The sequence below is a fragment of the Pelodiscus sinensis genome, chromosome 17, assembly GCF_049634645.1.
Source record: "Pelodiscus sinensis isolate JC-2024 chromosome 17, ASM4963464v1, whole genome shotgun sequence".
NCBI classification, from domain to species: domain Eukaryota; kingdom Metazoa; phylum Chordata; order Testudines; family Trionychidae; genus Pelodiscus; species Pelodiscus sinensis.
Genome location: NC_134727.1, coordinates 20846729 through 20869989, shown reverse-complemented (window position 1 = coordinate 20869989; position 23261 = coordinate 20846729). Strand labels below are relative to the sequence as shown.

Genomic DNA, 23261 nt, shown 5'->3' with positions numbered 1-23261 from the left:
CTCCAGGCTAAAGCCACCCTTTTTTACCCATGCATTTATGGGTCTTTTTTTGAGAGAGAGAAAGAGAGAGAGATAGAGTGTGTGTGTGTCCCTCCTCTTGAGGTGTTTTAGCAAGTTTTATGCCCCCCTCTGGATCTTCTATTTTACTTTTTTATATATGTTTATATTGTGTTTTAAAATTTTTGTAATCTGCCTCGAATACTTTAAATAGAGAGATGGGGCTAACAATATAAATAAATAAATAAATAACCAAGCCCCAGGAGACGGTTCAAAGCCTGAGTCTGCCTGAGCCCCAGGAAGGAGGAGGGTAACCTGAGCCCTGTCACTGAGGTCTGAAGACCTTGGGTTTCAGCTGGGGCAGTGGGCATGGGATTCAGCCCCCGGTGGAAGGGCTCGGGCTTTGGCTTCAGACCTGAGCCCCAGCAAGTCTAATGCCCTCCCTGAAGACCCCATTAAAATGGGGTTCCGACTTCCAACCCACAGTTAGACAACTACTGAGATATAACTGGTCAGCTGCTTAATTATGCTTGCATGAGCAATCGTGAAAAAAGGTTTAAAGAACAGGCGACGGAGGAGGCAGTTCGACAGAGGTCTAAAAAATCATGAATGGCATCACAGTGAGTCAGCATGGCCTCTCGCTGACTCAGAGGAGGAAACTCCCACAGAAACCCCTTGGTGGGCAGAGCCATAGTCAGCCCCGCTCACAGGAAACAGGAAGTGAAGGCTAGGGGTATAAGAAGGGATATAGAGTTGCCAGATGGTTTCAACAAAAATACCGGACACACTTGACATTACATCACAATCTACATTACATCTGATTTAGAAAATACCGAACATTTATAGTTTCTCATTTATGTTTTCTCAATTTGTTTCTCAAACACAAAGCTCAAATACTGGACTGTCCTGTTCAAAACCGGACACCTGGCAACCCTAGAAGGGAAGGTCCCAGCTCAGTCAGAGCCCAGCTGCTGAGCAGGGCAGAGGCCCTTCCCCAGCCACAGCGTAGGGAGGCCCCATCGCGCTGCGCTCCAGTGAATGACTGGATCGGGCTGCCCGGACCGCTACCAGGCCTTGAGCCCAGGCCTTGACCGCCCCAGCCACTGCTGGGACCTAGATCCTGGGACACACTGCCGGAGGCTGCCACCCGGGCCCACTGATCTGCTGGGACCCTCAGGACTTGCGCGAGACCACACCAAGTGGGCTGGACCGCTTGGATCCTTGCCTACCCTAGATGCCGAGCCAATGGACACCCCCGTTCCCAGCTGACAAGGACTGGCAACCAATCCAGGTAGGCCTCCAGGGGAGCAGGGAAGTGGCCCAGGAACAGTCAACCCTGGTACGGCTGAAGAAATGGAGCTCAGGTGGGCAGCGCACTGCGGCTTGGACTCCCACTGACCCACCAACCTGGACAGAGCATTTTGGCCTGGAGCTCTGCTGGTCCAGTGGCTGCCACCTTGCCACTGTTAGGGCCCTGGGCCGGGACGCGGTGGAGTAGAGAGGGCCCGCGTCCCCCCTGCCATCCCTTCCCTTGGGTGGCAGATTTTCCTCTGTGAGGCAAAAACCTCAGCGCTTGTCGGCTCTCTGCCAGCAGGGAGTACCAACCGCTGGCTCAGCCTGCAAACAGGCCTGCGCCAAGGAACCACCCTCCTGTTTCCCTGTGTGGTTGCTCCCTTGCCCTGATTCTGGACCTGGGCTCATGAACTGTTGTGCAGACCCCTGAGTCTACTATCTAAGCAATTATTTGTTGTTTTTCCCTGACTTAGGGCCTGGGCTCCTGAACTGTGGGGTAGCCCGCCGGAACCTTGTTGTTGATTTAATTGTTGATGTACTGCCTGGCCCTGAACCAGCAGGCCATTAAAACTACTAATTAGCAGCCGCCTGGCCATTGAGGCTCTGGACTCGGAGCCTGCAGTAAGTCAAGCATGGCCTCTCGCTGCCTCAACCAGTTACAGACATGAAGAAAGTGTTATTTGCCCCTTCATGTAACACAAGAATCAGGGGGTGACTCAGTGAAATTAACAGGCTGCAAGTTTAAAACAAACACAAGGAAGCACTGCTTTACACAACACACAGTCATCTTGTGGAACTCATCCTGGGATATTATAGAGGCCAAAATACAACTGGGTTCAAAAACTAATTAATTAAGTTCCTGGAGGGCACCAGTCAAGATGGTCAGGGACACAATCACATGCTAGAGGCATCCCTAAACCTCTGACTGCCAGAATTCAGGAGAGGCCTACAGGAGAACGATCACTTGATAATTTCCCTGTTCTGTTCATTCCTTTGAAGCAGCTGGTACTGCCCACTGTCAGAAGACAGAATACTAGAATAGATGGACCATTGGCTGGATTCGGGATAGTCATTCTTATTATGCTAAATTATGTGTAAATTTCAGGTACACCACAAAGATGTCCAATTTTCTGAAAATATAGGGCCAAGTCTCAAACATCTTACCGAGAAGGCACCAGTTACATGTGTAATGTGCAGAGTTACTACAGTTGTACGAGCAAATTGATAATCATGATGACTTTTATGTACTATTAACAGATTCCCATTCCGTCACAATAATTGCATGGGCAAATAAGGCAAGCAGTCACCATACACATTTCCTGCTGTAAATTATTCTACAAGCTGTTCCTCTAAGGTTTTCAGATATGTTTTCATGATGGTAACACAATACATTATATATTCTACATTAGACAACTTATCAGCTAGACTAGCATGTGGAATACTTGCAGAATACCCTAAGGTAATAAATGCTTTTAGGAACTGGGGTATGTAGGGCTAAATCCTGTGTGGTGACATGCACTAACTCTCACTGACTTTGATGGAAGTTGCAGGTACTTTCAGCGCAAGTTACCAGAAAGCTTTTAATGTGAAGGAAATTTCCAGGAAGGAGTACGGCAGAAAGGGATCTAGGGGTCATACTGGACCACAAGCTAAATATCAGTTAACAGCGTGATGATGTTGCAAAAACAAGCAAATATGATTCTGGGATGCATTAACAAAATTGTTGTGAGCAAGACACGAGAATTTATTCTTCCGCTCTACTCTGCACTGATTAGGCCTCACTTGGAGCACTGTCTCTAGTTCCGGACTCCACATTTCAAGAAAGATGTGGAGAAATTGGAGAAGGTCCAGAGAAGAGCAACAAAATAATTAAAGGTCTAAAAACATGACCTATGAGGAAATGCTGAAGGAATTGGGCTTGTTTTGTTTGGAAAAGAGAAGAATGAGAGGGGACACAATAGCGGTTTTCAGGTATCTAAAAGGGTGTCACAAGGAGGAGGGAGAAAAATTATTCTCTTTGACCTTTGACGATAGGACAAGAAGCAATGGGCTTAAACAGCAGCAAGGGAGGTTTAGGCTGGACATTAGGAAAAAGTTCGTAACTGTCAGCATGGTTAAATGCTAGAATAAGTTGCCTAGGGAGGTTGTGGAATCTCCATTTCTGGAGATATTTAAGAGCAGGTTAGATAGATATCTATCAGGGATGGTCGAGACCAGTGTTTCTTAAACTTTTTAAGACCGAGGAACACCAAACAATATTTTTTTTTTTATGGGGAACACCAAGGATTTTTTGTTGAGACCAAAAAAAAAATGGTTGGGGGGGGGCAAAGGGTTGGGGGAAAGTTATTGAGCGAAAAAAATAAATAAATAAAGGTCGCCTGCCCCTTTATGGGTGGCCATTTTGAATTCTGTTCTCTGAGGCGCACCTCCAACTGCCTTGTGGTACACCAGTGTGCCATGGAACACAATTTAAGAAACACTAGTCTAGACAGTACTGGGTCCTGCTGTGAAGGCAAAGGACTGGACTCGATGACCTCTTGAGGTCCCTTCCAGTTCAGGTGTTCTATGAAATCCAAAAGATTTTTTGGCATATTTTAAGAAAGGTAACTTTTTGGAGTCACGCTGAGAAATAATGACTGAAGAAGATCTGCTGCAGATAAAAGTTCTGAAAGGAATGTATATGGTTTATTTTATCAAATGCAGGCAATGGTAATTGTTTCATCAAATAACTAACTTTAAAATGACTATTAATTTTTACCAAACAGTTTTTTATTTTGGAACAAATCTTATTAATCTTTCAGGATAGAAACAGCAACAACTCCTCCTTGACTTAACCCCACATCCAACACATTGATTGTTCCTATTTGTAGGACACCTCTGTACAATTCCAATAGGAAGCAATTTTCAATAACAGAGGGCACAGAACTTTTAAAAATGTGTATGTTTTATAGAGGCATAGTCAGGGGACTGCCTCAGCTTGCCCTTAAGGCCAGACATTCAAAGGTAATTAGATGCAGATAGACACCTCGTAGAATTTTCATTAGCATTGAAGCTGGTTAGACACCTAATTCTCTGGCCTGAGTGAGCACTTGTGAACATCCCAGTAGGCATTAAGCTCTATTTTGAGGTTTCTAAACATCTTTGATCATCTGGTCTCTAGTATTATTTGTACCCTTTCCACAGCTTGCAACGTACTTGGCTATCTCTGGATTGCTGAAATGCAATTATTGACCACTGCCTTGGCACACAGAACACAAGGTACCACAGATTCTAGACTGTGTACTTGCTTATTTGCAATGCCAAAATACTACAAATAACCAGGCGCATAGACTACAGAAAACGAATCATGAAAAAAAATCTCATTTCTATGAGTTTTCTAGTCTTAAAGCAAATCATTGCTGTCATTTATCGGGCAGGGTGATTCCAATTACATTATAGTCAGCCCACAAAAGCACCTCACCCACAAAACCTGACTCCTCTTTGTATAGCAGTTTCCCTTATGTCACCACATTTCATGGGCCTCTTGCTGAATCTGATATTGATGCAGTTATAGGAAGTGATCAGTGGAGTTGTGCAATCAGTCAGAGGCAGCTGCTCACCCTGGCAATCCGAGATAAATGCTGAGAACCCCCATTTCCCAGCAAAATCAATAGGCGTTGAAGACATTCATTACTGCTCAGGATATGCTCTGCATCTCTTTGGATAGACCTCGAGAGTCCCAAGTGCCCACTGACTTCAAGATGTATTGGTACTACTGTCTCCAAGAGAGCAGCATGTCTAAGAATTTTGTTTCTATTAGTAAGCAAGGAGTGAGAGCCAGTCACTCTCAGACCCACCTTTCAGTAGTCTTAGGGCCAGGTCCTGAGAGCAGTGTTCCCTATAAGCTGCACAGCCAGAACTGCCCCTATAAACTCTATTCTCTGAACTGGGAACAGAGTGGTTTTCCCTTCATTCCTGATGAAACCTAGCTCGTCAAAGGTTTCCCTGAGGAAAGCGAGCTGATCTTTCAGCTGAGCGCTGGAATAAGCCTTGATCAGCCCATTGTCGAGGTACATGAACACTTGTACCTGATATTTGCAGAGAAACACTGCTACTACCACCTTGTATTTGGAAAAACACAGGGAGCTGTTGACTGGTTCGATGGTAGGACTGTGATACCATTCACCACAAACGTGAGGTACTCTCTTTGAGGCTGAGCGGTCGAAATGAGTGTCTTTTAAGTCCTTTAAGGAACATATAACTACTTAACGCTAAACTAACAGCTAACTAACTACTAAGTAAGAACATGGCTAACTATATACAAGAGTTGAAAAAAACATGCTTATCCACTTGCGAAGGCAAGAGTTGAACCTGGGGAAGTTTCAGTTACCACCACTAAGAAGGAACTGAGGAGGAGGAGGAAGGTCAGCAGAGCACTATATTGGGTACCATGACAGTACTGCTCCAGGGGGCACCCAGACTGACCTTATGGTTAGCTGCTAGGGGGGAAATCTTCCAGCTACTGTGCACGTGCGCATGCTCATGCATGCATGCACACATGCACCTGATTGAAATGCACATGAACAAGCACTCGAAGTGAAAATTCGGAGTGAAATATTTGGAGTGAAATATGCTAATGAGCAAATGCTGTTCTTATTTATATCCTATGCAAGCCCATTGGTTTCAGAGGTGTCAAATTATTGTAAGCCCATATGTTTCAGTGGTATAAAGCCTCTGTAACCTACATAGGAGCCATTATCTTCTGTGGTGTAAAACTACTGGTTTCAGTAGGTGTAAACCAGGGTGAATTTGGTTCTAATAGGTGTGTCTGATTCAGTGAAGATCCTTCAGTTACAAACTCCAGGCAGCACTGAGGATAAAGAAAGAGGAAAGCGTTCAGCCTCTCATGCTCTTTTTATATTGGTTACTATTTCTTGCTTTGGTTTAACAACAACAAACTCCTCCTTATTTTTAATCACAAAACTATCTCACAATACAATCTTAATTAGATAAGAGAGTACATTAGATTTACAGATATGTTTGTACTCTGCACTGAGCCAAGAAGTCTTGATTTCCAACTCCAGCTCATTAAATGGCCTTATGCAAGTTACTTAATTTCTCTGTGCCTCAATTTCTCCATCTCTTAGGGTGTGTCTAGACTACTGAGTTTTGTCAACAAAACTGGACTTTTGTCGACAAAACTATACCTGCGTCTACACTACCGCTGAGTTCTGTCGACATAACTCAGCAGTTTTGTCGACGCTGGTAAACCTCATTTTACAAGGCATAACACCTTCTGTCGACAGAGTTCTGTCGACAGAAGGTGTTATTGCCTGTAGGGTTGCGTCTAGACTACAGGGTTTTGTCGACAAAGCAGCTTGCTTTGTCGACAGAACTGAATGTGTCTAGACGCTCTATGTCGACAGAAGTTTTGTCGACAGTATCTGTCGACAAAACTTCCGTCGACAAAACCCTGTAGTCTAGACGTACCCTTAAACAAATTACATTCAGCTACTCCACAAGGCTGCTGTGAGTATTTATTAGTTACTGTTTATAGAACCTTGAGATGCTGTTCAGTGTTAAGTGTTCTTATACTAGTATGTGGAGCAGCTGGAGTCTATGCTAGAAAAACAGATTGTCATTGATTTCAGCTACAATGCATCTAATCAAGGGTAAAAAGGGGGCTGAGTTCTTACTGCCTTCATGTATGCATGCACAGATCCTAGTTTGAAAGCATGCTATGATACGGTTACAGGGCTCACGCCTACATGGCAGCCTTGAACACTTCCAGGAAGAGCAAGGCATCCTCAACTCCCTTTAAAGTCAGTGGTAGCTGAGGCGGTTCACCCTCAGGAGCACTCAGCACTCTGCAGGATCAAGTCCATACTTGAGAATATCCTGTACTTAAGAGTCAGCTGTGGTTAAATAGGTTAAGTTGTTTACACTGGGAGAGTTCTGGATTCAGATCCACATATCCTGGCTCAGACCCACCTTTGCACTGTATATGAACTATATGGCATCTTATCTATTAATTATTTGCATATATACAGGTAAATCTGGTTTCAAATTGGACTCCAGATGTGGCTCAACCCACTCACCTAAACTCTAAAGAAATTTAGATCCAAATCTGGATGCAAACTCTGTAGCTCAGGCCTAGCTCTAATAACACATCGCTATACACACACTAGATAACAAAAAATGTAAATGCCACTGAAGATAAATCTCCACAGCATCGAAGATTAAAGAAACAGCATGCAGGAGTCAGTAGGGAATCACTAATGTAAGTGATAAATAATATTTCTGAATATGCACTATACAAACAATAGGCAATATACACCCAGCTGACCGCTGTCAAATCACATGCTAGTAAAAAGAAGAAAGAAATGCTGAACTGCATACCAGAAAATTTATTACCAAATGCCAAGAACTTGCATTTGAATGGAACTGTGCATTGTGAATAAACCTGCCATATGGCTTTTACAATCCCGATAAAGTGTTTACTCCCCAAACATAGCAAGATTAGCCTATGGCAGCTTTTTTTTTTATTTGTGTTACAAAATCATTCGAAGTGCAGCATGGAAAGCAATTTGCTAGATGGTTATCAAATAGTAAGTGGTATATATTAGAGTTTCATAGTAAGCACATGCTTTTCAGCATGGTAAGTAAACCTGGCCTGTGTTACCCTCAAAATGAAACATTTAAATAACATTCATTACTTTTATTTTGTAGACACCTCATTTGAACTGAGGAGGCTTAAAGACAGATCAGATTAGGCAGAGGAAGTGAAAGATGAAGCTTTATCAAGCTTGTGTATGAGTATCTTCCAGAGCAAATGTATTTACACTTATTACTACTACAGCATTCTGTGTTGCCACAATGATTTATTTGTGAAAATCCTACATGGCTTCAGCGGGGAGAGCACATAAAGGACTGAAGCCACAGGTCACAGTAGAGAGTGCATTGTTGTACATTTACCAGTTGTTATAGCTAACCACAGGAAAATGTAAGCATCCATTCAGCAAAACATCCCTATTCAGCACAAGAGCTAGGCATGTGCTTAGATTTAAGCACTTGCTTGAGTCAAAAGGTCTCTGGTAATTGCTCATGTGCTGCATCACGTCTGAGAGAGGAATGGGGAAAAATGCTCTAGAACTTCTAGAGGAGCACTGAACTATTGGGGCTAATTTTCCTGGCTCCACACTTACAAATAAATCAAGTTAGTAAGATTGACCAAACTTCTAAGACATGTAAGTCAGGATCCCAATGATGTCCTCAAGACCTACTTAAAATACCTCAATTTCATTTAAACCAAAGAAAGAGGAAATCAGGCTGTTATGTGGGTCACCCAAGAACCCAGACAACTGCTATTCTCTCTTGTTCCACTGTATCATTTATTGCGCAACCTTGTAATCTAACTTGGGCATTTTTCGTTGCGGTGAGAATGACAAAAAAGGGTAACTTTTTTCTGGTTTCAGCAGCAACTAAATATAGTAAGGCAAGAACACTAGGCTGCTACATCTGAACTCATTTATAGTGCACGGTAATAACTCTTTTTCCTCTGAAACATTAGCTCATTCTTGTCACCAGCACCAAATCCACATACAAGTTTCAGGAAAACTGAATACTGGGTAGCATCTGGAGATCATGGAGCATCTCCAAATTACTGGTCCTAACTACAGATGAGTGGGAAACAAAACTTCTCTGTGAACATTTAACAACAAATATAAGGAATGGTGGAAGCCAGTTCTAGTGATGATCAGGACAAAATATTTTTGAAAAAATAGGGAGGAAAAAGTGGACTAAAATTTCTAGTTGTTTTTTCCCCGTCCACCTCTAATCATAACTTAAAGGAATTTGAGGGGTTGCTTTTTGACCCTGGTAAACAACTCTTTACATAATACATCATGGCAGCCTGTGACATTATATGACCATATAGATCACTGTTGCAACCCTGTGCCAGGGACTATTCAAGTAAAATGATAATATATCACAAGGATTTTGGGAAGCTAAATTAGTATTTACAATAATTTATAATTGTAATTAGTATTTACAAATGGGCCCAGAGATCCTCTTGTGCTGTGCATATGTAAAGTATTTTAATGGCCTGGCTAGTGTGTATATTTAGCACTGCCATCTGCTGGCTGCAATCAGACCTGATCCCCTGTGTGTCCTAAGTGCTATACTGCCAGCAGCTGAAATAGATTAACATTCTGTTCAAGCAATAAGGACACAGGCTAATGTAGAAGAAGCTTCTGATCTGTGTCTTCTCAGACATCATGTGCAGTGTGGAGAGGTGGGCATGAAGGTGGCTACCAGTCTGTTAATAAAAGATGACTGTAATAAAAAATGAGAGGAAGAGGAAAGAATGAAGACTTACAATAAAAGTTGTTTGAAATCTTGGGAACTTAATAATCAAGCCAGACATTTCACCTGAGATCCTTACTAAGGACTCAGTCCAACACATTAAAATAACTGGAAAAATTCCCACTTATTTTAATGAGAGCTGGATAGGGCCTGTAGAGAGGTCTTGTTGGCATGGCATATGCCCCAACCACAAGTGTGGGCAAACAAGCCTGTTTTTGAGTGCCTGAGCTTCTGATGCTAAAATAACACAGGAGGAGAGCTTATACATAATACAATGACTTTGATCATCTGTTTGATCTGTCTCCCTTATACAAAATGCATGAATGCTGTTATTTTCCCTGAAAGAGCAATATTGACAAGTCATCATAATGTTTCTGTTCTGAACGTTTTCTGAAAACATTTTCACAGCAGGGTGTGTTGCTTAGTACAGCAGCCTTTCCAGGCCAGCTCACATGGTTAAGGTAACCTAATTTGTTTGTATTATTAAATGAGCTGCCACATATTGTGTGCTTGATAATCCTCTCTCCACACTTTCTGCTCCCTCAGTGGCACCAGGCATTTTAACAGTATGCAGTCATTAAACAGAATTCAACAGTGCACAAGTTCCTGCAACAGCCGAGACATTTATCACCACAGCCACGCCAGTCAAGGTATTGATGCCAATGTCAAGTGAGGAAGGAGAAATGCTAATCATTTGTTCCAAAGGCTAATGTTTTAAAGATGAAAATGCATTGTTTTCAGTGTGGTTAACTGGTTTGAAACACAGCATATTATCCCTAAACACTCCAGATTTCTAGAAATCTACTACTCTAGATTTCTATATGTATTGGTAGAAACACAGCAAGGTGGAAATTGATCCACTCCGTAACACAAAAATTCTGAAATGTATTATGATTTTGAGAGAATTATAATTACAAAGTTCCTAACAAAGAACAACTAGACCAATTGTAGTAGTGCAGATAGACTTCAGAAACTATTTAATTAGAATGGTCACTGAATATAATTGGACACCACCACCTTGTGGGTGTTCTAGAAAATGCAGTCAACGAAATGCCAAGATATTAAATGTTCCTTGAAACAGAATCACAAGAGGGATGAGTAAATATCCTTCAATGGTCCAGTTTCTGTTGGTGAAAGATTCAAGCTTTCAAGTTCATAAATCTCTTGCGGGTCTGGGCAAGTTAGTCAGTGACCAATAAAAGATATTACCTTGTTCCCTTCTCCCATCCCCTTAATCTCTCTAATTTTCTGAACAAACACAGCTCCAACAATGCTGCAAACAACCTTGACATAGATTAATTTCACCAAGCTAAAAGCATGAAATATTTCTTTCTGTTTACCATATTGGTTTTCTGCAGGAACAAATAAACAAAGTCGGTACATAATTCTACCATAGACAGAATTTTGAAAGTTTATTTTAGAAATGCCAAAGTGTGTGATGCACTAGTGGTCAAACTGAAAATTTAATAAAAAAGTGGGTTGTACCCAAGAAAGCTCACGATATCATCTACATGTCAGAAGCGACAATATAGCCATCTTTTGTGTGTCCAATAGGGATAACTTCCTTCAGATCCCAGAGCTTCTCTTTTTACCTTCAAGATTTTGCCTCACTGCAAACTTCCTTAACAAAGGAGAGATTTCCTCTGAACCATTACTACTACTTCTTTGTTCCTTCACAGATCTCACATTTCAAGGCAAGGTTCTCAGGGCCTAAGCATATGACCTAGGAATAGGTGATAAGATCTAAAAACTGAATCTAGGTTTCTTACATGGCAGTGTGAAGTAAAATCCACAGGGATTTCATGAAAAGGGTGAAATCCCAACCTTCTTGAAGTCCTATTGGGTATAATGGAGTCAGAATTACACCCTGTGCATTTATTTATCAAACACATAGAGCTCTGATAAGTAGCAATGGTTAAGAATACAACTTGATGTATACTTTATCTACCTATTGACATAATTCACCTGTATAATCTTAGGTTTGCTGTATCTATACAAATATATAACCACTTACTCTGTTGTGTACCTTCCCAAATTACCCCTTTGGAACACAAATAGATGGGTGTATTAAACAAACAAACAAAAAAAGCTGATGATTGAGGAGACTGGATGGCTCAAGATTTGATAACCGGACATTGTCCTTTTCACTTTAGAAACCTGGCTCCTAGTTTCCCCAGGTGAGCCAAGAACCAAGGACCTTCATTACTATCTGTGGGATGATCAATGGCATATGTGAAATGAGCTGGTGGTCTTCAGTCATTTCCTAGAGATCAGATGTCCACATCATGCCAATCAACACAGTATTTACATTCTTAGCAGGGAGTTTAAGGATTGAATGGATCTGGTAAACAAATCTCTTCTTGCTAGAAGTGGGATGAAACAATATTGATGGGGCAGCATGAGGAAAACTTGCCCTCCCACTGTCCCTGCTGAATTTGCTTTGTCCGTAAAGATGTGGCATCTCCAGCCCCTTTTCTCCAACACTAAAATTCACACTGAAAATCAAAAACCTTGTATTAAAAATATAATCAGATTTGAATTACAGCTGTTCAATATTTTAAGCATTTCTTTCATATGGAATATTTCTTACATATGGAACATTATGGACTGTGTCTAAATACCTAAGAAATTCTGGCCTCAACTTCTCAGCTACTGTGAACTAAATTAGCTCCACTGACGTCAACAGAGGTAGGCCTCTTTACACTAGCTGAAAACTTGGGCCTAATATTCTTCTTCCAGCTATCAATTGTGTAAGTCCGTGTTTCTCAAAGTGGTTCATGAAACCACTTTGAGAAACCTGCTGACTGGCCACTCCGGTGTGTTTATTAACCCCTCTGTTTATTATAAACGGTGAACCGGAGCCAGTGGGAGTCAAGGCTCTGTGGCGGAGGAGCCGGTTAATAAACATTCCAGAATGGCCAGTGAGCAGGTTTCTCAGAGTGGTTTTGCGGTCCGCTTTGAAAAACATTGGTGTAAGTAAATCAGGATGGAAACTGTCTCTGATAATACAGCAATTAAAAGTGCATCAGTTTTAGACATTCAAATCAGGATCCTTTCTGAGTCTGAGTCTCAATCCAAATCTTTATTTTTAAAGGCAGCTTTTCCCATTGTGTGAACTTTCAGAGCCCTTCTCTAAGCAAAAGTTTAAAAACTATGTTGAACTATTGAGCTCAAATTCAAACCTGGCTCTTTTCCAGTTTTATTTCTGTAGCAAAACATTACACTGTTCCTTAATTTACTGCCAATAAAATCTCCATGTGTTTTTCTCTTTACTGTAATAGAATGAGAGAACTTCCCTAAACATCAATGCTTTAATGATTTCACAGAAGAGTTGTGCATTATTTTGGAATTCTTTATCAGGCCACGGAGACCCTATGTGGGGGAAATGCATGTGTTGTCCAAGAACAGCCTCCTATGTAGACTGTTTCCTCCCAGCTCACTAATCCCCAATCCTGTTGTCATGTTATAATTGTGACCAGTGCCAGATGAAAAAGAGAAGGTGATTCAATCCAGAAAAAATAAGTTTGCCTCTGGCAAATAGATGGTACCTATGTAAAAAAAGAAAAAAAGAAGGAAGACAGTTGCAAATACAAGGCTCAGAGAAAGTGCATGCAATACCCTGAATGAGTAGTTTTTGTAAGTAGCATACAATGCTGAGAACTGCTTAACCTAGCAGTTATAATCTAGAAGAACCCTTTAATTATATTTTAAGTAAGGAACTAACTCTTCCCATGCACTTCAGCAATTCAGCCTTAGAAGTAACTGCTTAGAGAACTCCATAACTAAACATCTGTTCAGCTGCTGCCCTGTTTCCTGAACACTTGGTCACCAATAAGTCAAACTGATGGCAGATGGGATTGTGTCAGTTTACACCAGTAGAGAATTGGGCCCCAGAGTTGTAAAGAGTTCCAGGATGGTAGCCCATGGAACACAGTTACTTATATCCTGTGTTTAGGGTCAAGTTCTGATCTACACTGATTTAAATCCACTGTAGCTCCAGTGACATCAATAGAGTTGTTCTCCATTTACCCAAGAGGAACAGAAAGCAAGATCTGAAGAAATGAAATAACTCTGTCTACTCAGATATCACTGTTAATAAGAGTCCCCCGTGTGCTGATTTTACCACTGATGCCTGCCTTTCTGATCTCTGGGGCTCCCCATCACCTTGTCCTGTTGGACTAGAAGTTCTGGCCTCCCCCAGCAAATGCACAGAGTTGGGATTATTTTTATTAAGCATAAAAATAGGATTTATGTGTTTACAAGGGAAAAGAGTCAGATTAAATAAATTACTCAATTAAAATGAACAAAAACACGACTTAGTTCTAATCCATAAGAAACTTGTTACAAGCAAATTCTCATCCTAAACCAGGCATGGGCAATAATTTTTAATGGGGGGGGGGCACTCCAAGAATTTGGAAAAGACTCAAGGGCCACACTCTTCCATGATATTAATGGAGCAGGTGCAGAGTCTGGGATAGAGGTTGGCTCCAGAAGGGAGCTTGTGGTAAGGAACTGGGGTGCAGGAGAGGGTGTGGGGTCTGGGGGGGAGTTTGGGTGAAGGAGTCAGTTTTGACCTGGGGCAGGAGACTAGGGTGCAGGAGGAGGTACAGGGGTTTGGGCTGTGACCTAGGGCAGGAGGGGCCTGTGACCTGGGGCAAGGGACTAGGGTGCAGGGGTTTGGGTTATAACCCAGGGTAGGGAATTGGGGTGCAGGATCTAAGAGGGGATATGGGTGCAAGAGGGAGAGCAGAGGGTTTGGGTTATGTGGGGTGGGGTGGGGTGGGGGACAGAGCATCTGGGATGTGACCTAGGACAGGAGGGAGTTGTGACCCAGGGTAGGGGATTGGGATGCAGGAGGGAGCAGAGGGTTTGGGTTTGTGCGGGTGGGGGGGGAGGAAGCAGAGAGGTGGGGGACCAGAGGCAGGCTCTGTCCAAGTAACTTACCTTCACAAGCAGACTCCCCCTTGCTCCCTCCCCACTGGCTGCAGGGGCCATGTGGTCTAGGAATAGTTGCAAGCCTAAGGGCAGCAGGGAGGGAGCTTCGCAAGCTGCCTGTTGACAACAGGCAACTCCCATTGGCCATAAACTGGCCAATGGGATTATACTGAAGGCAGGGGCAGGGCATGATGCCTCTCTCCCTTCCCCTGGGGCTCTAAGCTGTTTAAACACAGCCCTGCAGCATATGGGAAAATATGGGGGGGAGGCAGGGATCCTGCCTGAGGCTCCCTACTGCATCCGTGAGTTGGTTCCAATGGCTTGGCAGGCTGGATCGGGCCCGTGGGCTGTATTTTGCCCAGGCCTGTCCTAAACAATTGTTCTTATCTCAGGTAAAAAAGCTTCAAGTCAGAATTGATCTTTACTTTGGCCTGGATCTATAGCTTTTCAGGGTTCTTCATTGTCAGGTATCCTCTTGGGGAGGGCCAGGCAGTTTCTAAAGCCAACTGAAGACAAAGAACTGATGGCTTCCCATTGCTTAAACAGACTTATCCCCAGGGTGGGAACCCTTTGTTCAGCACCCCATTCCCATGGGAAAATACCAGGTTCAAGATGAATTCCAGTACCAGGCAGCATGGTCACATGTGTTCCTAGCACCAATCATAGTTTGGGCTTATAGGCAAACACAACCTTCACAGATCCTTGGTTTGAGTATTGAGATATTAGCGAGCAGAAGCACATTCACAACTAGGAATGTTAAGAAGCGGGTAGTCAATAAGGGAAGGCTTTCAGTCCTGGCTCATGCCGGGTGCAGGAGCTACCCCCGCTGCAACTCTGCAGTATCAATGTAGTAAGAGCCATGTGGGCAGGCAGCCCAGCTCTTACTACATTTAAACTGCAGAGCCACAACGAGGGTAGGTCCCAGACCCGGCACAAATTGGAACTGAGCAAACCTGGCTTTGCAGCAGCAGCCCCTCTCTGTGGGTGCAGGGGGTGCTTTGCAGCAGTCTTCCCTTGCACTTACCTCACTCCGCTGCCTCTATGTAGGCAGTAGCACAGGGGAGCACAGGCGACACTGTGGAGACAGTGCTAGGGGGAACCAGTTTTTAAACCAGCTTTTAAGCCAGCTCCCCCCAGCACTGGTTCCTGCTTTCCCCAAATATGCCTTGTATTAGAGGCAGCGGGGGGGGGGGGGAGAGAATGTGAGTAGTCAGGTAGTCGAGTCGACTAACCAATCAGCCTAGGCTTATCGGTTAGTCAACTACTCGCTTACATCCCTATTTAGAACGATAAACAGACTTGCACTTCATATTTCTAACTTCACATACAAGAATAATAGATGCACAAGAATAGCATATGCACAATCAGAAGGTCATAATATTAAAATTGATATGTTACTTGAGGTATTTTGTCTAAAGCACTGTTACTCAACAAATGGTACGAGTACCCTTAGGGACAGGGCTCGACAAATAATGCAATCTACTTGCCTGTGGAATTTAGCTGAGAAGGTCAGTGCAATAATTAGCAATTATACCTGTATAATTAAAGTAATACAATCCCACGTGTATCATTTTAAGAGTACTTATATTAGTATAACTCATTCCCAGAAGGAAAGAGGAATACGCTATAATGACACAAGACACCTTTCTGCTGGTGTAACTTCATCCATACTAGAAGCTGAACCAGTGTTGGTAAAAATTATACCCCTAACCAAAATAGTTACACCAGCAAAAAACAAACCAATAAACAAACAAAAAAAACCTGTATGGATCAGGCCTTATTAAGTTACCCCCAAAATAGTACTAGTAAACTATTGCCTTTGTTTTTATAGGCTTCAGACAAGACTTTTGTGGTTTTTAGAATGCATGGGCACAGCTGATTATATGTACTAGGGATGTCAATACCCATTTTAAAAGTTAGCCAGTTAAATGATACAATTTTAATCATTCAACGAGTTAACCGTGGAGGGCGGTGGAGGTGCCCTGCAGCCAGAGTCCAGCCAGCCCACAATGGCTGGCTCCTCCTGGCCCTCCACAGGCAGAGGAGCCAGCTGCTTCAGCCAGCCAGGGCAAGGACTGCTCCAGTCAGCCAGGGGCTTTGCCTTCTGATTAACCAGTTTCCAGGTAAGCATGCTGGTAAGCCTAATGCTTATCAGGTAACTGGTTAGCCCAGGGGTTCTCAAACTTTGTGATACTGCGACCCCTCTCTTAAGTTGCTGCAACCCTCCAGGGGGTCAGGACCCACAGTTTGAGAAACACACGGTTAACCAATTAACCATTTACATCCCTTGTATGTATCAATAAGACTACAGTTTGCCAAATGCACTGACTTTGAATATTAAAAAACCTGAGAATGGTCCTTGTATTTTCACCCTGCTCTTCAGTACTGTATTGGCTGTTATTTTTCCCCACTCCACCTGCCCATTTTGAGCTAAATTCTGCCTTCATTTACCTTTAGTCCACTTCTCCAGCTATAATTTACTGTATATCATCCTCCATGGCACATTCACTTGGTAGTAAACCCACAATTGTCTGGGATGGCTGTATCTCATATAATGTGTGAGGAATCTCCATTGCTCACTGGCTGTGGTACCGGAGAAAAACAGTGTGTACTGATTGAGAGAGGGGGCTCTTTATTATACAGCTCAACTCTGGAATACTCAGTCTGTATTACATGATACTAGATGGGGAAGATTTGAACTCTTGGAGAAAAAAATGTACAGTCTCTTCCCTGGTGAAAGACACTAACAGCCTGAATGAATAACATGTTTAAATAATAAAACGGGAACCACACAGTATGTTCTGTCATCTCTTACTCTTTGCTCTTTAAAGGGCAAAATCTAGCATACTATGGACACAGACTCCATGCTTTCCTCTTAAAGATACAGGGTAAAATTTTCAAAAGCACCTAAGTGACTTAGGCACCTTAGTTCTAATGAAAGGCACACATCACACAGGTAACTTTTCAAAATTTCTCCCATATGCACAGGGAGCCCAGTCTGGGGGATGCTGAGAATTTCCTGCAACATGCTGAGTGTCACCAACTCTTTCTAAAGTCACAGGAAGGTGAGTGTTCACCATCTCTTAAAGAACAAATTCATCACATATTTGGCTGCCTGGCTATTCAGACAATTACTTCCAGACACAATAAGTCATTTGAGACAGTCCATTCTCAGGCCACTTTGAGGACTAAATATTTGAAATTGCTTCTGACTGTGGTTTTTTTTGGTGCTGGTAAAATATGCTACATCTGATTCATGATGCTTGATCTAGGTAGGTTATTTCACTGAACATTGTCTCTGAATCAAAAGGAAGTGACATAATTTATACCCAATGGCTACAAAAATGGTACTGATGATTCAGCAGGAGCTACTCATCCTTTATAGAAACTATACTGAACCAAAATCCCAGCAACTGTGCTTTTTAGGAATCTGTTTTCTGGATCAGATGTCAAACTGAAATACTTACTAGAGATAGATATTATAAAGATTAATTATTTGCCTCAGAAGCTCTTTAAGATCCTTGCACAGCAAGTACTATCTGAGGCTACGTCTATACTGCTGAGTTTTTGTGCAAAAACAGCTGTTTTTGTGCAAAAACTCAGAGCGTCCACATCTCAAGTGCATTTCTGTGCAAGAAAATTTACAGTGAATCGACAGAACAGAGGGATTTTTGCAGTATAGATATTCCTCTTTCTATGAGGAATTACTCCTTTTTGCACAAGAGTTATTGCGCAAAAAGGTGTGTGTGGATGGGCAGCAGGGAGGCTTTGTGCAAAAACAGCCTATCGAAACAAGCACCGGTGCCCTGGTGGCCATTCTGTTAATGGCAATCAGAGCTTTCTTGCAAGAGAGCATCCATGCAGTCTGGACACTCTCTTGCACAAAAGCTCATCACTTTTCCAATGCGCTTTTGCAATGGAGATGCAAGAAGCCTGCAGTGTGGACATAGCCTGAGTGTGATGTAGTATTTTCTCTTCCTGAAACACAAGATTTAACATTCATAGAAGAACTGTAGGGGGGTCTCATACGTGTCCAATACCTGTGCACTGGGATGAAAGTACTCCCACAGACTGACATCTGAAATTGATTTATTTATCTGTTAGGGTACGTCTACACTTGCTCCCTAGTTCGAACTAGGGATGCAAATGTAGTTGACTGAAATTGCTAATGAAGTGGGGATTTAAATATCCTGCACTTCATTAGCATGATCTGGCTGGCGCATTACTCCGCTCAACAGCTGATTCGAACCAGGAAGTGCGCACTGGGATGCGTTAGTTTGAATCAAACCCTTTGGTTCAATTAACGTTACTCCTCAAAAAATGTAAATGCCCTAGGGAGCAAGTATAGACGTACCTTTACTGTGCATCCTATATTACTGAGGGTTTAAAATGGATTATATTGTTTGGCAATAGTGAAGAAAGTTTAATTACACTGAGAACCTTTTGAATCTTTCTTTCTTAGGCGGGAACAACAAAGAACAAAATCAGTTCCTCTAAGAAGAAAATGAATATGAGAAAACACTCGTTTACACAGACAAATGGGAAAAAAATCCCACAAAAGTGGGAAAGGGTAGCCAAGGAGAGAGATTTTTAGCACCTGAGTTATCACAACAAAAATGTAGGTGCACGAATCATCTTTAAGGGGGAAGACTGAACCATCTGCACTACCAATATACCTAAATACCAATAATTGAATCTGGCAGCCAGAGAACAGGGCATAGTGCCAGTTCATGAACAATGTGACTGCTCATCATGCCTTCTCCACATCACCATCAGTTTGGATGATCTTTATACTTCTTTAGATTAAACCAATTGAGACATGTGCCTGTGGCTTTACATTAGTATCTACTGTTTTTCTCTCTTTCACAAGAGATATCTATCAACACTATGGATGAGGTGAAGATTGTTACAAGATTCAACCTAAGCATAATAATAAAAATAATATTTAATAGAAACAGGGTCTAAATTCAGTGTGAAAGGGCTGGGGTTTTATATACTTTGTTTCTATCTCACCTCATCTATAATATTCTGAATGAGAAATCTACTACTTTTCAGCTAGCAACCACCTAAGGGGCTATTCCATTAATAATATAGGAAGAATAGACACTCAAATTAGGTACCTGTATTTTGTGCTAATTCTGATTAATGGAAGAATTTAGATCAGAGGAATTCTAATATGTGCCATGGAAAAACTAGAATAATGCAACATTCAGTGCAAAATATAAAGCAGTTGGAAGTTAGGAAATTCAGTTAATATTGAGAGCTCAGTCTAAACTATGTGCTCTATTCCATCTCCTTTTAAATAATGATCCCTCTTTATAGAATTATACTGTAGCGCCCCCTCTCCACCTGGTTACCTTTTTTAAATCCAATCTCCTTACAGGTTTTGATGGACAAGTCTGGGTTCTTCTGGATCCCGCCACCCACTCAACTTTATTTTTTCCGATGGATTTATTTGGTGGTGCCTCCACCCCCCTCACTCCTTCCTGGCAGGGTCACCAGGGCAGCTTGGGAGGAAAATTCTAACCCAGGATAATCCCCACGTATTTGCCAGATAGTTGGAGACTCCCAGAAAATAGCACAAACACATACACTATAATAAACACAAGTATATTAAACAGGAGACAAATATAACAGAACAGGGTAAAACACTATTTTTAAGGTCACCGGTGCCCGTTGGTGCCGTACTTTGTTGGGGCCCTTGATTTCTTTTGACCACAAAATTCTTCTCTGCAGTGGTTTAGCAGTGGAGCTGACTGGGTTCAGTACAGCCCAAAGGACTCCCAAGTGGAGGAAGGTGGTAAATCCCTCCACAAGTTTAATACACAGCAGGTAATAAAATCCCCAAACAAATTCCCTGACTTACTAACTAAAAGATGATGCACTCACACACTCCATGAATGAGCCTCAGGTTCAGAGATGATTCAGTCACTGCAGAGGGGCTGCTCTCTTCTGGCAGGGATCCTCCTCAGGCAGGAATCAGGCTGCTTCAGTCCCAGGATTTCCCCTCACCACAAAGGGGTGCAAGGCTCAAGGTGCAGGCCTCACAACTGCACCAAAATTCAAACTATAACCTTCTACCCCAGCATTCAGACACACACACAGCAGGCAGCAGCCCCGAACCAGCAGACAGAGCAGAGCTGGCCATGCGGTGACTGGTCTCACCCAGGGAGCCGGAGAGCCAACTCAGCCTGGCTGGGGAAACCTCCCAGCAAACTCCACAAACTGGGAATCAACAGTGGAGAAATAACACCTAGCTGAGGGATCTTGCCTTCAGGTCCCTAGAGGCTAGTTCTCAGGGGGAACCCTGCATGCAGGCCTAGGGCTTACTAGCTCCCCCACAGCCAGTCCGCCCCTTGCCCTGGCTGGCTCTAGACTCCCCCAACAATGGCTCCTCCTTCCCCTCCTGAACTCCCTGGGAGGAGCCTCTCACTCCCTATGGGTTGCCAGGCCGACTCTGTCCCTGGTAGGGAAGGGAAGCCAAAGCAAACTCAGTGTGCCTGTCCCTGAGCTGCCAGCACACAGAGCCCCAGGAATCTAAGTAATCTCCTTGGGGGTTACAATTCATTACTAAGAGATCCATTTCTCAGGTCCTTAAGTTGATTATTTTTTGGGTTTTGGAAACGACAATGAAAATACACATGCTTAATTTGAATCATTGCTCTGGGGAAGGGCTAGGGATGAGGGTTTCAATATGCAGGATGCTCCAGGGAGAGAGGACTACCTCAGCCCTCTCTCACCGCAGCAGCTTGGGGCCAGGTGAGGAGCGCTTATCCATGGCCACTGCAGGTTCAGCAGGCACAGCTGGGAAGGTCCCCCAACTGGGGCAAGTCTAGGTTTGTCTGCAACCCTGTGCTCCCCAGCCAGAGAGAGGAATGCAGCAAACTGCAATTTCCCTTCGCTCCCTGATGAAGGGGAACAGTCAGCAATATTTCCATATGTATCAGAAGAAGGGGGAGCTTCAGCCCCTCCTGCCCTCCCTAAAGGGTACTTGGGGGGTGACAGGCTCAGGGCTGGGGCAGTCCCGAACGGGGTGGCAGGGGGAAGTACACCACCAGCCAGCCCCTTTCACCTGCCTGGTGATTCTCTCTCTTTTCTGTATGATTTTATGAGAAGCAATCCCATTCCAGGCAGATCCCATTTTCCTAGCACAACCAAACCCTACCTTGCTTTAAGTTATAAGAGGAAACTCTAAACTGAATTTTGTGGTCCTAGCTCTTAGGCTATGTCTACACAGCAGCATTATTTCAGAATAACTAACGTTATTCCAAAATAACATAGTCTGCATCTACACAGCAAGCAGTTAGTTCAACATAATGTCAAAATGATGTCGAGCTGGAGGACTTCTTACTCTGACTCCTGTAATCCTCATTTTACGAGGAGTAAGGGAAGGGTGAGGAAGAGTGCTCACCTTGGACTTCCTGCTGTATAGACGGCGCCAAATGCCAAAATAAGCTATTTCAATTTAAGCTAAGCAATTGATGTAGCTCAAGTTGGTAGCTTATTTTGGCCTTAGCCCTGCTGTGTAGACGTGCCCTTACTGTTTAGGAGGAGTTCTTGAACAGACAGACAAACACATACACACAGACAAACTCTTTCAAATATAGAGATTTTTCAATTCAAACAATATATAATACTTGCCCATTTATGCAACCTTTCATGCCTTACACATATTGTATACACCAGGCCTGGGCAAAATATGGCCCATGGGCCAGATCCAGCCTGCCAAGCCACCAGATCCAGGCAGCGGGGGTCCTTTGCTCGCCCTGCATGCCGTGCAGAAACGCGGCTGCTGGGCTTTCTTTTGGTTTCAAAATTGGAGGGGAGGGGAGAAGTTTCGAGAGCCGCCCTAACCCCTACACGATCCCATTGGCCAGTTTCTGGCCAGAAACCAACCAATGGGAGCTGCTTGTTTGAATAACAAACAAGGCAGCTAAGAAGAACCATGCTCACCTGTCCTCCACTCAGTTGTTCAATGAAGCACATGGCCAGGCAAGCAGGCAGGCTGTCTGGCTGGGAAATGTTTTAAGCTCTGCAAGCCTTAGCTCTGCAGGCAGGCAGGCTGATTTGGCTGCTGGCTGTCAAGTCTCCTGGCCAGAGCCTGCTTCCCTTCCCTGCCCCAACTCTCTGCCCCACCCCCTCCACTCAACATACCCAAACCATCTGTCCCCCTCTTGCAGCCATACCCACTCTCAGATCTGGCACCCCAATCTCCTGCCCCAGATCACAATCCCCTTCTACTCTAGGTCACATCCCAAACCCCTGAACTCCAGTCCCCTGCCCTAGGTCACAACCGCCTCCTTCACCCAAACTCCCTCCCAGACTCAGTCTCCCTCCTGCACCCCAATCCCTTACCCCAAGCTCCCTTCTGCACCCAGTCTCCATCCTAGACCCCACATCTCCTCCATTCATATCATGGAAGAGTGCAGCCCTCAACCGCTTTCCAAAATCTTGGCGTGGCCCCTTGTCAAAAATTATTGCCCACTCCTAGTCTATACCATGCTACACTACTAATACAGACTGATTTCATTTACATCGATTTCCCACTAGTGTAACTTTACTAATTTCACAGTGGAGTTTCTTATGATTCTTATTGCTGCCCTCAAGATCAGACTCAGGCTGTAAATCATTGGAATGACCGACCAGAAAAATATCAGCAAAGTGTTAGGATAAGAGTTTAACATATTTTTGCC

At 43.3% G+C, this 23261-nt stretch overlaps 1 protein-coding gene and 1 long non-coding RNA gene across 2 annotated transcripts in view; one reads left to right on the top strand and one right to left on the bottom strand.

Moving 5' to 3' along the window:
- The window catches only part of PPP2R2B (protein phosphatase 2 regulatory subunit Bbeta), a 306812-nt gene that overhangs the window by 251418 nt on the left and 32133 nt on the right, over positions 1 to 23261 (bottom strand). The window lies entirely within an intron of this gene.
- On the top strand, positions 9917 to 19209 carry LOC112546690 (uncharacterized). The gene is made up of 3 exons (XR_012896335.1): positions 9917 to 10283; positions 17557 to 17633; positions 19031 to 19209. It is a non-coding gene; the product is annotated as an uncharacterized LOC112546690 (long non-coding RNA).